Source organism: Schistocerca piceifrons, chromosome 2 (genome assembly GCF_021461385.2).
Source record: "Schistocerca piceifrons isolate TAMUIC-IGC-003096 chromosome 2, iqSchPice1.1, whole genome shotgun sequence".
Taxonomy (NCBI): domain Eukaryota; kingdom Metazoa; phylum Arthropoda; class Insecta; order Orthoptera; family Acrididae; genus Schistocerca; species Schistocerca piceifrons.
This window is the reverse complement of record NC_060139.1, coordinates 563,919,048-563,933,988: the sequence shown is the minus strand read 5'-3', so window position 1 is coordinate 563,933,988 and position 14,941 is coordinate 563,919,048. Positions and strand designations below refer to the sequence as shown.

General features: G+C 45.7%; 1 protein-coding gene across 1 annotated transcript in view; it reads right to left on the bottom strand.

Annotated features, from left to right (window-relative positions):
* LOC124777471 (phospholipid-transporting ATPase IF-like) overlaps nt 1-14,941 on the bottom strand; it is a 442,189-nt gene that overhangs the window by 233,744 nt on the left and 193,504 nt on the right. The window lies entirely within an intron of this gene.

Here is a 14,941-nt window from a genome sequence, read left to right as displayed (position 1 = left end):
AGGCAACAGAACATCGCATTCATAGGAGACAAAGCATGTCTACGCAGAAGCCGACTCCATCTTCTACAATGGCGATCGTGGCAATCAGTCGCGATCACTGTCTGAACAACAAACAGCACTGTGACACGTTTCGGCTACGGTCCGTCAGCGTACAAAGTCACGTTTGCTGCCGAAAGGGTGGCCTAGTGGCAGGCGCCGGCGTCTGTAGATTCGACGCTCTGTAGCGTCATAGGATGACGTTTCCGCACACGGGTTCCTATCCTCGACCTGTTCCTCAAGACACCCTCCACAGCCCTTCGAAGTTTGTGGTTCAAATGGCTCCGAGCACTATGGGACTTAACATCTGTGGTCATCAGTCCCCTAGAACTTAGAACTACTTAAACCTAACCAACCTACGGACATCACACACATCCATGCCCGAGGCAGGATTAGAACCTGCGACCGTAGTAGTCGCGCGGTTCCGGACTGAGCGCCTAGAACCGCTAGACCACCGCGGCCGGCTCGAAGTTTGTGGCAACGTTTCTGTGACACCCTGTGGAGTTACACTACTGGCCATTAAAATTGCTACACCAAGAAGAAATGCAGATGATAAACGGGTATTCATTGGACAAATATATTATACTAGAACTGACATGTGATTACATTTTCACGCAATTTGGGTGCATAGATCCTGAGAAATCAGTACCCAGAAAAACCACCTCTGGCCGTAATAACAGCCTTGATACGCCTGGGCATTGAGTCAAACAGCTTGGATGGCATGTACAGGTACAGCTGCCCATGCAGTTTCAACACAATACCACAGTTCATCGAGAGTAGTGACTGGCGTATTGTGACAAGCCAGTTGCTCGGCCACCATTGACCAGACGTTTTCAGTTGGTGAGAGATCTGGAGAATGTGCTGGCCAAGGCAACAGTCGAACATTTTCTGTATCCATAAAGGCCCGTACAGGACCTGCAACATGCGGCCGTGAATTATTCTGCTGAAATGTAGGGTTTCGCAAGGATCGAACGAAGGGTAGAGCCTTGGGTCGTAACACATCTGAAATGAAAAGTCCACTGTTCAAAGTGCCATCAATGCGAACAAGAGGTGACCGAGACGTGTAACCAATGGCACCTCATACCATCAAGCCGGGTGATACGCCAGTATGGCGATGACGAATACACGCTTCCAATGTGCGTTCACCGCGATGTCGCCAAACACGCATGTGACCATCATGATGCTGTAAACATCCGAAAAAATGACGTTTTGCCATTTGTGCACCCAGGTTGGTCGTTGAGTACACCATCGCAGGCGCTCCTGTCTGTGATGCTGCGTCAAGGGTAGCCGCAGCCATGGTCTCCGAGCTGATAGTCCATGCTGCTGCAAACGTCGCCGACCTGTTCGTGCAGATGGTTGTTGTCTTGCAAACGTCCCCATCTGTTGACTCAGTGATCGAGACGTGGCTGCACGATCCGTTACAACCATGCGGATAAGATGCCTGTCAACTCGACTGCTAGTGACACGAGGCCGTTGGGATCCAGCACGGCGTTCCATATTACCCTCCTGAACCCACCGATTCCATATTCTGCTAACAGTAATTGGATTTCGACCAACGCGAGCAGCAATGTCGCGATACGATAAACCGCAATCGCGATAGGCTGCAATCTGACCGTTATCAAAGTCGGAAACGTGATGGTACGCATTTCTCCTTCTTACACGAGGCATCACAACAACGTTTCACCAGGCAACGCCAGTCAACTGCTGTTTGTGTATGAGAAATCAGCTGGAAACTTTCCTCATGTCAGCACGTCGTAGGTGTTGCCATCGGCACCAACCTTGTGTGAATGCTTTGAAAAGCTAATGATTTGCGTATCACAGCATCTTCATCCTGTCGGTTAAATTTCGCGTCTGTAGCACGTCATCTTTGTGGTGTAGCAATTGTAATGGCCAGTAGTGTATTAGTGACTTACGACTGTAAGCAAAGATAGTGTCGTCTTTAGCTTAGTCCAGCTCATTCCTGTTACAGATGTAGCATACGCATGATTTCTGTAGTTACTATCCGCAATTCCTTGATATTTCTCCAAAACGGTTGCGTTTGCTGTTCTATCCACGTAAGGAAAAAGGAATGAACACGGCAACACTATTGGATGAAGATACCATTAACTTTTCTTCCTCCTACCTTTGAGTTTTCATGTCAGCTTGGAACCAGTCAAAAATCATTCACTGGCATCGTGCAAATTTATTTTTGTTTCCCACGTCCAGAAATGAAAAACTTGGAACGCAGAATACTGTGTATGCTCTGTATATTTCAGGGACAAATAGAGAAGGCTACAGCAAGCATGACTTAGAAAACCTTGACGCAAAACTGACTCTTGTTCTAACTGACGGAACATTGATTTTCTTTGTCTAAATTACTTGTCTGTTCATCAAATGCCACAGACACGCTTCAAACTGCCCTTCCTTACTCTCCTTGCGCTTGCCAGTTTTGTTCTGCCTAAACCTTCCGAAATGAATGGACAATGAATGGCTGACTATTGCTGCATTAGATATAACTGAACAATCTAAAGATGAACGTTGAACGTCATCACTACACGTATATGTCCGCCCCGATAACTGAGTGGTGAGCGTGACGGATTGCCGTCCTACGGGCCCGGGTTCGATTCCCCGCTGGGTTGGGGATTTTCTCCGCTCAGGGACTGGGTGTTGTGTTGTCTTCATCATCATTTCATCCCCATCCGGTGCGCAGGTCGCCCAATGTGGCGTCGAATGTAATAAGACCTGCACCAAGGTGGCCGGACCTGCCCCGCAAGGGGCCTCCCTGCCAATGACACCAAACGCTCATTTCCATTTACTACACGTATATAAGATTTCATCTTCAGGAAACTATATATAGAAATTTGGTGACCAGTTCTGAGCCCGGAAAATATCTACGGTAGTACTCACAAATTTTTCGCCTGCAGTTTAAAAATAGCAATGAATAAAATGATTATTATCAAAAGACTGAGAAGAATTTATTCTTATCTGTGACTGATCATTACCTTCTGGTGCTTTTGAAGCCAGCACAAACATTCTCGCGGCGATCGCAAAAAATACTAGGTGTGGAGGCACTGTGGCAGATAAGATTTCTGTTGACTTCGCTTCACATGAATGTCAAAGTTTATGACGCAAGTCTGTGGATGTAATATGTGATATCGCCCTAACGCATATGCGTTCTACGAATAATATCTTTCAGCTAATGCGATATGGATAACTGCTATCTTACCTAAACAGAAACGAGATCAGACATCCGGAGCATCTATTATTAAAAGCGTTCGCGTGCTGAGTCGGTGCTGCATTCGAGAATGAGGGAAGATTCGCAGCCACAGAGAAGGGGTACCATAAATCGCTAGAATCAGAAGCTATGGGAAATAGGTTAAAACCCGGGATCGATGGTCCCAACGTCCAGAGTTCATTTACACAATGACATTTGAAATATTATGTCATCAAAGACATAAACAATGAACAAGTCAATTATCGTAATATATGCATGCAGCCACATTTTTACGGTCTAGTTTAACTGACAAATGATTTGTGTGTGTCTGCAGTACCTTTTCTGTATATACATATTTAGATAAAAGTTAACTAATAACCTCAAAAATGATGTGCATTATCCATGCTGCTTCGCTGGTCTATGCTCTCATCACCTCCACTTACATTAAACACACACACACACACTACGTCTACACTCTCAGCGCGACCTCCGTTAAAAATCGCCGGCTGCCTAGTTCGTATGTTCTTCGCTGACGATTATGGACTAAAACTAACTACTGCTACGTTCGACCCGAAGGCTGACCTGAAATTCCTGATGTTATACAAGGCCATAAGAAGGAAAAGAGAAAGAAAGCAAAATGGGGCTCCTGCCTTTCCGTCGGGGAGACGTTCGCTTTTTTGTAAACATAAGCAACTTCATCAGTAGTAACAGGCTCTTCAGAAATCTATGGACAATCGATGTTGTATGTGAAAATGAGATAACTTAAGTCTTTTCTCACTAGAGGGTAACTTCAAAAAGAAAGTTACACATTATTGTGGCAGGCCAAGTAATTTTTATTGAATGCTGCGCTACACTTCTAAATGGCACCGATACGGGACATTGTTATCCGTGGTTATTGTCGGTGGCCTTCCATCCCGATCAGTACCACCCACATCCCTGCAGCCATGGTTGGTTGGTTGTTTGGGGGAAGAGACCAAACAGCGAGGTTATCGGTCTCATAGGATTAGGGAAGGATGGGGAAGAAAGTCGGCCGTGCCCTTTCAAAGGAACCATCCCGTAATTTGCCTGGAGCTATTTAGGGAAATCACGGGAAACCTAAATCAGGATGGCCGGACGCGGGATTGAACCGTCGTCCTTCCGAATGCGAGTCCAGGCGGCCTTGATCAAATTGCTGGCACCATTTCCTTACGGCTGGACGCGGCATTCCACTCGGTCCATATACTGCCAGAATTTCACGGTGACTCTGTGTGCAGTTTAGACGTTTTGTCCGCAAGAATAACTCTGTCCCGCGTACTTTCACATTAGAGTGTGTGTCCTGCAGCCGCGCCGTGTCACTCACACACTGTGAAGCAGCTGTCATCTGTACCGCGGCAAAACTATCTGCAGGAAACTCGGAACATGTACTCTCTTTTGAGAATGCGCCACTCTCGTTGCGCGATGGTCTTACATGTGTAACTTACTTTCTGAAGTCCCTACGTGTTTGTTTAATGTGCTCAGAAGCGTTGTTGGTTAAGACCACGTCACTAATTCGGAAGCCACGCGGGCTAGCCGCGCGGTCTGGGGCGTCTTGTCACGGCTCACGCGGTTTGCCCCGTCGGAGATTCGAGTCCTCCCTGGGGCATGCGAATGTGTGTGTGTTGTCCTTAGCGTAAGATACACTCCTGGAAATTGAAATAAGAACACCGTGAATTCATTGTCCCAGGAAGGGGAAACTTTATTGACACATTCCTGGGGTCAGATACATCACATGATCACACTGACAGAACCACAGGCACATTGACACAGGCAACAGAGCATGCACAATGTCGGCACTAGTACAGTGTATATCCACCTTTCGCAGCAATGCAGGCTGCTATTCTCCCATGGAGACGATCGTAGAGATGCTGGATGTAGTCCTGTGGAACGGCTTGCCATGCCATTTCCACCTGGCGCCTCAGTTGGACCAGCGTTCGTGCTGGACGTGCAGACAGCGTGAGACGACGCTTCATCCAGTCCCAAACATGCTCAATGGGGGACAGATCCGGAGATCTTGCTGGCCAGGGTAGTTGACTTACACCTTCTAGAGCACGTTGGGTGGCACGGGATATATGCGGACGTGCATTGTCCTGTTGGAACAGCAAGATCCCTTGCCGGTCTAGGAATGGTAGAACGATGGGTTCGATGACGGTTTGGATGTATCGTGCACTATTCAGTGTCCCCTCGACGATCACCAGTGGTGTACGGCCAGTGTAGGAGATCGCTCCCCACATCATGATGCCGGGTGTTGGCCCTGTGTGCCTCGGTCGTATGCAGTCCTGATTGTGGCGCTCACCTGCACGGCGCCAAACACGCATACGACCATCATTGGCACCAAGGCAGAAGCGACTCTCATCGCTGAAGACGACACGTCTCCATTCGTCCCTCCATTCACGCCTGTCGCGACACCACTGGAGGCGGGCTGCACGATGTTGGGGCGTGAGCGGAAGACGGCCTAACGGTGTGCGGGACCGTAGCCCAGCTTCATGGAGACGGTTGCGAATGGTCCTCGCCGATACCCCAGGAGCAACAGTGTCCCTAATTTGCTGGGAAGTGGCGGTGCAGTCCCCTACGGCACTGCGTAGGATCCTACGGTCTTGGCGTGCATCCGTGCGTTGCTGCGGTCCGGTCCCAGGTCGACGGGCACGTGCACCTTCCGCCGACCACTGGCGACAACATCGATGTACTGTGGAGACCTCACGCCCCACGTGTTGAGCAATTCGGCGGTACGTCCACCCGGCCTCCCGCATGCCCACTATACGCCCTCGCTCAAAGTCCGTCAACTGCACATACGGTTCACGTCCACGCTGTCGCGGCATGCTACCAGTGTTAAAGACTGCGATGGAGCTCCGTATGCCACGGCAAACTGGCTGACACTGACGGCGGCGGTGCACAAATGCTGCGCAGCTAGCGCCATTCGACGGCCAACACCGCGGTTCCTGGTGTGTCCGCTGTGCCGTGCGTGTGATCATTGCTTGTACAGCCCTCTCGCAGTGTCCGGAGCAAGTATGGTGGGTCTGACACACCGGTGTCAATGTGTTCTTTTTTCCATTTCCAGGAGTGTAGATTAAATAGTGCGTAAGCTTAGAGACCGATGCGATGACCTCAGCAGTTTGGTCCCGTAAGAACTTACCACAAATTTCCAAATTTTCTAATTCGGAGGTTTGTTTCCTCCTGATTATAGATTACTTTCTGACATTGAACGTAACTTTACGTCGCGCATAACGATCTGTGCAAGAAAAATTCTAATTATTTCTATGTAGATCCGTGCTTTCTATGGCCAGCAATTTAGACTAGATACGAGTCTGTAGAGCTATACAAGTGCAGAGAATCGTACCGACCATGACAAGCCGACGGGGCGAGCAAACATTGCACACTCATGTTCAGAAAAAGCAGATCGCCTTGAACGACTAGAGATAGGACGTTCATATTCACGGGACATGTGCATTGCATGTTCTGCAGGAATGATTGCCAACTTGAACCATGTCGGCCCACGGGTTCAAGGTCAAATTTGGTATCGCGGCGCAACACCACCTACCGGTAAAATGTGCCTGCGGCTCTCGATGTCGATACAAACCGAAGGTGACTTGAGCAGACGAGCAGGATGCCTCGCAGACTTATGTGTCAACCGTACCGTCAAATCAGTGAGTCTGAAAGAGGCGCATTATTGGCATGAGAAAATGTGGCATCCATCCGGAAAGTTGCTGCTTATATGGGAGGAAGTGTTTCGGCAGTGCAATGGATGTATGCAGAATGATTCATAGAAGGCCGTAGAACACGGAATGGGTCAGGTCGCACCACACAGACCATCTCCCTTGAAGATTGACATCTCATCCGAATGGCGTATGCACGATAGATTTGCATCCTCCTCGGCTCTGGCGCAAAGTAGAACAGTGTAACGCAGAGGTGACAGTCTGTCGCCGTTTATTACGGCGCGAGTCACCTGCGCGTCGTCCATTTCTCTGCCTCCCTTTGATGAGTGTGCAGAAACATGCCGGACGGCGACGGAACATGGAACGACGTCACTGGGGACAGGAAAAGCATCAGACAGTGTTCTGTTTGTTTGAAAATGATGGTCGCATTTTGGTTCGTCTTAGACAGAGGGAGAGGCATCACAGCGACCGCATTCGCACAAGAGATACAGCGCCAGCGCAAGGCCTTATGGTGTGGGGTGCTGTTGGGTACAACCGAAAATCGCAGTTGGTGTGTGTCCAGGACACTGCGGCCAGTGTGATCTATGTGAAAGACGTCCGGTGGCTCGTAACCATGCCCTTCTGCATAACACCTCAGACGCCATTTTTCAGCAAAACAGTGCATGACCACTTGTTGCACGAACACGTGCCTTCTTGGTGTCACATGGTGTCAGCCCTTCGCCCTCACCCGCCAGATCACCAGACTTGTCGCCAATAGAGAATGTGTGGGCTATGGTCAATTGACGGGTGCTGCACTGTGACCCAATGTCAACCACCACAGAAGAACTTTGGAAAAAGGTGAATGCAGCATAGATGGCTGTACCACAGGACGCCAGTCGCACCTTATAAGCATCGGCTCCATCGGGCATGGAACAAGTTATCAGGACCCATGGCGGACCCTGTACCTGCTAGGCAACAGGCAAAATGCTGAACCTAGGAGACTGAAATGCTAATAATTTCTGCAGAACATACTACTGTACATGTAGTCTTTCAAAGTGTTCTGTTTTTCTCTGCACACGAGTGTATATATCGAAGGTCTATTTACGAACAGAATATACAAAATGGTATCTCGTTATTAATATCTGTTAAAGTTGTAAGTTATAGGCGTAAGAAAAACATTTTCAAAGTGCTAAATGATCATTTTTCGCGTGCTGGCCAACGCTCCCCAAGTCAATTCGACAATATGAAACCTGATTCCAGATTTTTTGTCTAAATAACAGCACCATGACTGGAAATTTAAGAAAAATAAACACATTGCTCCCAAGCATTAAGAATAATTCTGATAGCCTGTTTTCGACAAGGATTTCAAAAAATGGTTCAAATGGCTCTGAGCACTATGGGACTCAACTGCTGAGGTCATTAGTCCCCTAGAACTTAGAACTAGTTAAACCTAACTAACCTAAGGACATCACACACATCCATGCCCGAGGCAGGATTCGAACCTGCGACCGTAGCGGCCTCGCGGCTCCAGATTGCAGCGCCAGAACCGCGCGGCCACTTCGGCCAGCTAGGATTTCCAAATTTCTTTTTAACAATAGGTTACACAAAGACATCAAATCCTTTGTTAGGTAGGCCATTACATAAAACTCAAAGAACAAATGTAATAATAGTAATTAGTTAAAGGGGATGTTCTTCAACGTGATTTGTGGAATTTAGTAAAAGATCGAACAGTACATGTAGGGATTTATTTTATTCAGTAAACAGATTTTGTTTACCTCTGACTGCAATAAAACTTAAGTGAATAAAATATTATTATTATTATTATCCACTCTCATACTCCGAAGTTAAGTAAGGAAAGTTATTTATAGTGTTCAAATGTGTGTGAAATCCGGGACTTAACTGCTAAGGTCATCAGTCCCTAAGTTATTTATAGGCCACTGCGTAAAATACGAGCGTAAAAAATAAGCAGACATTTATAGACAGTCACAAATAATTTTATCAGTACAATATAATTCATTTTCAGGCTCAAACTTTTATCTTCTGGTATTTTTGTTATATATTTCGTGTACGGCATGTATGTAGGTATTCATCTTAATGATGTCTTTCTGATGTTTTGACAGGATATACTGTTTTTGAATTTGGTATATATGTTTTAAAGTTACTCTGTTGAATGATAGTGAATCACTAGATACGGAGACAACAAGGAGAAAAGTGTAAGACTTCTGATATTCGAAGAAAGAAGAAAACTCCAGACGTTTGCAATGAAAGGGGATGTTACTGATGCTCTCGAATCATGGTTCGGGTACTATCACTGAAGCTATTTGTGTCCTTGGGACGATAATGAGTTACCATCAGTAGCACCTACTTAGTCAAGTAGGCCTCAAACAGCAGACTGAAAGCGGACGTAAGATATATTTTAATTCGAACGCTAAGCTATCATAACCGTTCGTACGGTTCAAAGTGATCTCCCTAGTGTTTTATTTAGTGAGATTTCGATTGATACGTTGTCTCTTAGTCCCAAACAATTGAAGTATCTCCGGCAGTTCTACATTTCAAACCAAACCATTGTCCAAGGTAAGCCATATTAATTTGTCACTGTGCCATGAAGCCAATTTATCCAGTGTGTTCATTAAGTATACAGGATGAACCAGAACTCCACCGACAAAATTTTGGAACTTGTTCAGGGATATTTTCTGAGTATATTTGTGTATGGCTCGTTACAGAGGTATACTGTAATTATGGTTCATTCGGTTTGTTATGATAGTTACCATTGCTTTCATGACAATGCCCTCGCAACAGCGAAAAAGCGTGTAATATGCAATGAACAAAACATCCAGCACGAAACACGGAGTAATGCAACATCCGTCAGATTCAAAAGTGCTGTGGTGTGATTGCTGTTGTTGCGGGAACAGTTCAATATATGTTAGCGTCGTTGTGTGGCGCTCTCTCATTGCATTCTGAGAATCCTTGCACGGCGTGCGTATTGGACAACTTTTTATCAGTCAAACCACCCACACTGTTAACGGTCGACTAAAACTGCCGGAAAAACAAACCCGAGAGGCAACCGAGCAGCACTGAGTGCAAGGTCGAGAGCGAAGCGTAAGGTGGGCGTTATCACTGTGCACAGCACGTATAGTGACTGAATGGAAAGCTTGTTAACAAACAAGACACACAGCGCATACCATCAAAATGTGTACTCTTATGAGATATTTTCAGTGCAGTAAAGATACAAAGACATCTACGAGTTCCTTCCTCGGGCATGGGTGTGTGTGCGTTGTCCTTAGCGTAAGTTAAAGTTAGATTAAATAGTGTGTAAGCCTAGGGACCAATGAACTCAGCAGTTTGGTCCCATAGGAACTTACCACAATTCCCCCCCCCCCCCCCCTCCCCTCCCTAAAAAAAATCTACGAGTAAGAAATCAAACGAACACAATTTCTCTGTGACGAACCATCTCAGAACAGAGCCGTCCCGAGGAGATCCTGCGTCTCTGGTAGTATTACCAAAGACACCCCCCCCCCAGTTAAACTAACTTTTTTCTGCTCAGATTTAACAAATTTTATAAGTACATTTACTAAAACTGAAGCATTATTGAAGAATATTACGTAAACGAACTGTACTGATGAAAAATATTCCACACAACAAATGAAATGTATCATTGTAGTAATTGCAAATTGTACAAAAATTCTAAAAAAAACTGAAAGTGAAGTAAAATGTATGTCGAGAACCAGAGGAAATTCTGGTCCTACGTAAAATCCCTGAACGGACCTAAGGATTCTCTCCAGTCTGGTGTGGCAATAGAAGACAGCAAAAGGATATCAGAAGTTTTAAATTTCGCGTTCAAGGCATCGTTCACTTAGGACAAGCGTCCCAAACATACCGTCGTTTGACCATCGCACGAACTCCCGCATGGAGGGCTTACTCATAGATATAAACTTAGCTGGCATAGAGAGACAACTGAAATAGTTGAAAACCAAATAAGCCGCCAGATCCGGATGGACGCCAATTTTACAAACAGTGATCTACGGTATTATCCTATTACTTAGCTTACTTTTATCGCGAATCTGTCACCAAGAGCAGAGTCCCAAGCGACTGGTAAAAAAGCTCGGATGACTCCTGTATACGGAAGGGTAAAATGACGGAACCCCAAAATTACAGACCAACATCGTTAACATTGGTTTGCTGCGGAATTATTGAACGTATTCTGAATTCGAATATAATAAATTTCCTTGAAACGGGAAAGCTTCTATCCACGAATCGGCACGGTTTTATAAAGCACCGCCCGTGCGAAACATAGCTTGCCTTTTTCTCACATGATATACTGCGAACTATGGGTGAAGTGCAACAGGCAGCTTCCAAATTCCTAGACTTCCGAAAAGCATTTGATACGGTATCTCAATGCAGACTGTTGTACAAGGGTATAGGGTAGGTAGCCAGATATGTGAGTGATTCGAAGACTTGTTAAATAACAGAGCCCAGTATGTTGCCGTCGACGACGAATGTTCACCAGAGACAAGGATTTCGTCAGAAGTGCACCAAGGAAATGTGGTAAGAGTGCTACACTTTCTATATACAAAAATGATCTGGCAGACAGGGTGAGCGGCAATTTGCGACTATTTGCTGATGAATGCTGTGGGTACGAGAAGGCGTCGTCGTTGAGTGACTGTAGGACGATACATGATGACTTGGACAAAATTTCTAGTTGGTATGATGAATGGCAGCGAGGTCTAAATGTAGAAAAATGTAAGCCAATGCAGATGAGTAGAAGGAGCAAACCAGTTATGTTCGAATACAGCTTTAGTAGTGAAATGCTTGACACAGTCACGTCGATTAAATATCTTGGCGTATAGTTGCAAAGTGATATGAAATGTAACGAGCGTGTATGGGTTGTAGTGAGGAAGCTGAATGGTCGACTTCGATTTATTGCGAGAATTTTAGGAAAGTGTGATTCATCCGCAAAGGAGACCGTATAAATGACACTGGTACGACACACTGTCGAGTACTGCTTCAGTATTTGGGATCCGTTCCATGTCGGATTAAAGGAAGACATCGTAGCAGCTCGGAAGCGGGCTGCCGGATTTGTTACCGGTAGTTTCGAACAACTCGTAAGTATTATGGAGATGATTCGAGAACTCAGACGGGAGTCCCTGCAGGGCGGGCGACGCTCTTTTGAAGGAACACTACTGAGAAAATTCAGAGATCCGACCTTTGAAGCTGACAGCAGAACGATTCCACTGCCGCCAACGTACATTTTGCACAAGGACAACGAAGATAAGAGAAATTAGAGCTGGTACGGAGGCGTATAGACAGTCGTTTTTCTCTCGCTCTGTTTGCGAGTGGAACAGGAAAGGAATTAGCTAGTAATGGCAGAGGGTACCCTCCGCCACGCACCGTACAGTGGCTTGAAAGTTTGTGTGTAGATGTAGATGCAGATCTTAGTGTTTACTGCAGATACAGTACATTGGCTTTAGCGTGATGTATACTAAACAACAGATTATGTTTGCTCCTCCTAAATTATTATTCGTGCATAAATTATAATGACTTAAATGAAATATCTATAATTAAGAGTTGAGATAATACCCGTTTTCAGGAATTATGTTTTTATTATAATTGCACTTTATATATGCATGCTTTGAGCTAAGCAAACTCACTGATTAAGTCATTGTCAAGTTAAGCACCTGTGTCATATTCTGTCGAGAAGATAGATACAAATTTTCACCTGGTGGCAGAAAGTGGAATTATTATTTTTTTCAGCTTACTCTGTGAGTGCACCGATTAATGAACACACCTAAGATGTTTCTGCTCCCTGCGATGTATGCAGCCCACATTGCAACACTCGGAACACCGCAAGTCTACCACCTGGTACTTTCTCCAAATCTGCTGGCAGTATCAGTTCGTGGGTTGCCAAGAGACTGGAGCACAGTCCCCCCGCCACTACGATTTATGAACTCTGTCATAGAGTTAAAGCTCCATGGAATGACGTAGCCGTTTCCGTCATCCGACTCGACGCCCAGTCTCAGTCGGGTGAGAGTCGTCATTGTTGCCAGAGGTGACAGCTCTGTGCACTCAGTCTCACACGTTGCGTTTCCCCTAATCACCTACAAATGCAGCCATGTGTTCTCCTTATAATACCTAAAATTTCGTTATTTTCCATCCTCAACGAGGTTACAGTTTTAATGGGCTGCTGCGTATATGCAACTGATACGCGTTTATCTTACGTGGTATTTGATGAAATGTGAATTCATGTTAACATACAACAAAAATAATAATTACGAGGGCGTGCTGAGAAGTAATGCCTCAAATTTTTTACGTGAAAACGCTTAAAGCGTTTTAAGCAAAACAAACTTTATTAACATTCTGCATTGTATTTTCATGTCTACGTATTTATGTCCTAAAATAGTCATTCCGGCGACGAACACATTTCTCCCAACGAGAGCGCAGTTTGTTGAACCACTCCTGTAGAATTTTTGGCTTTATTGACTTTATTGGAAACTGATGAGAATCAAATGGAGCCAATCGGGACTGATCGGCGACAGTGAACCCAAGACGTCGATTGTTGAAGACGATGCAGCGCTCGTCTGTTGTCTGGCATTGTAATGCTGTAAGAGAGGGCGCTCCATGTGCGGACGGACTCTTTGAATTCGTGCTTTCAGTTTTCTGGGGGTCTCACAGCACCCTGCAGAGTTTGTGATGTCACCTTTAGCCATGAATTCCGAATGTACCATATCTTGAACATGAGCATGACTTTGCCTGCAATGGCACAGTCTTGAACTTTTTAGGTATCGGTGGCCCTTTACGTCGAAACTCCATTGGTGCTCTGTTGTTTTCGTGTCAAAATATCCAAATTAAGGTTTCGACACCTGTCGAAATGTTGTTAAGGAACCCATCACCCTCATGCTCAAAAAAAAAAAAAAATCGTTGACAGATGTCCAATCTTCTCCGTTTCATGCCAGGAGTGAACATTCGAGGCAAACACCGTAAACACACTTTTCTGTACCGTACCGCAGTTCTGGAATGGTGGGCTCTACACGCTCTCATGAAAATCCACACTTACCTGTGTTATCCAACGATCTTCTCTGACCAGTTTATGAACATGAATCTGACGAATCTCGTCTTTTACCATACGTGGTCGGCCCGGGTTCGATTCCCGGATGCGTCGGATATTTTCTCCGCTCAGGGACTGGGTGTTGTGTTGTCCTTATCATCATCGTTTCATCCCCATCGACACGCACGTCGCCGAAGTGGTGTCAACTCGAAAGACTTGCACCAGGCGAACGGGCTACCCGACGGGAGGCCCTAGACACACGGCATTTCCATTTTACTGATGATGCAATCATCACCGTACACAGCTCTCATTCTTATCCAGATTTCAATTGGAGGCATGTTCTCTGCGGTTAGGATCGCGAGTACAGCACGCTGTTTCTAACGCACCGACATAGTACGCGGTACAGGTAGCAACTCTTCGAGCGACAGACGGTTGCAACCTGCGTCAGCTAAGCGGTAAAATGAGCCGAGTAATATGCGTGACATGTAACGCCTCAACCAACATTACAACAGAATAGTATATTCGGAGGCATTATTTTTCAGCCTGCCCTCGTTTTGCATAGGCAAAATGGTAGTCCAATTTGTCAACTTTTTGCGCTACTTCGTCAACGTGTCTCTCATTTGAATTCAGCATAAGATATCGTGTCAACGTAGCAGCCGTGAAATGGAATTTATACGCTAGGGCATGGCTGTCATTGTTGCGGAGGATTCCTACATTCCTATTGATCAATGCTCTGATTACCAATTTCGATATGTTGATTCACTTTTTCTTCAGTGTTATTTACGCAGATGTTGGGAGCTATTTAATGGTACTGTGTATTATAACAGGTAATGAACTCGTGATTCGTAGTATGCCCGTTGAAGCATCTGTCCGCTTCGTATGAACTGCATCAGCGATTAGATGGCAAATTTATAGTGGCCCAGTAGCCAATCACACAGAGGTAGTGGCTTCGAAATCAGGTTGTGGGAAAGAGTGTCGTCGTATAAATCTGTCTGGAGAGGAAAAAACACGTTGTGGCTGGAG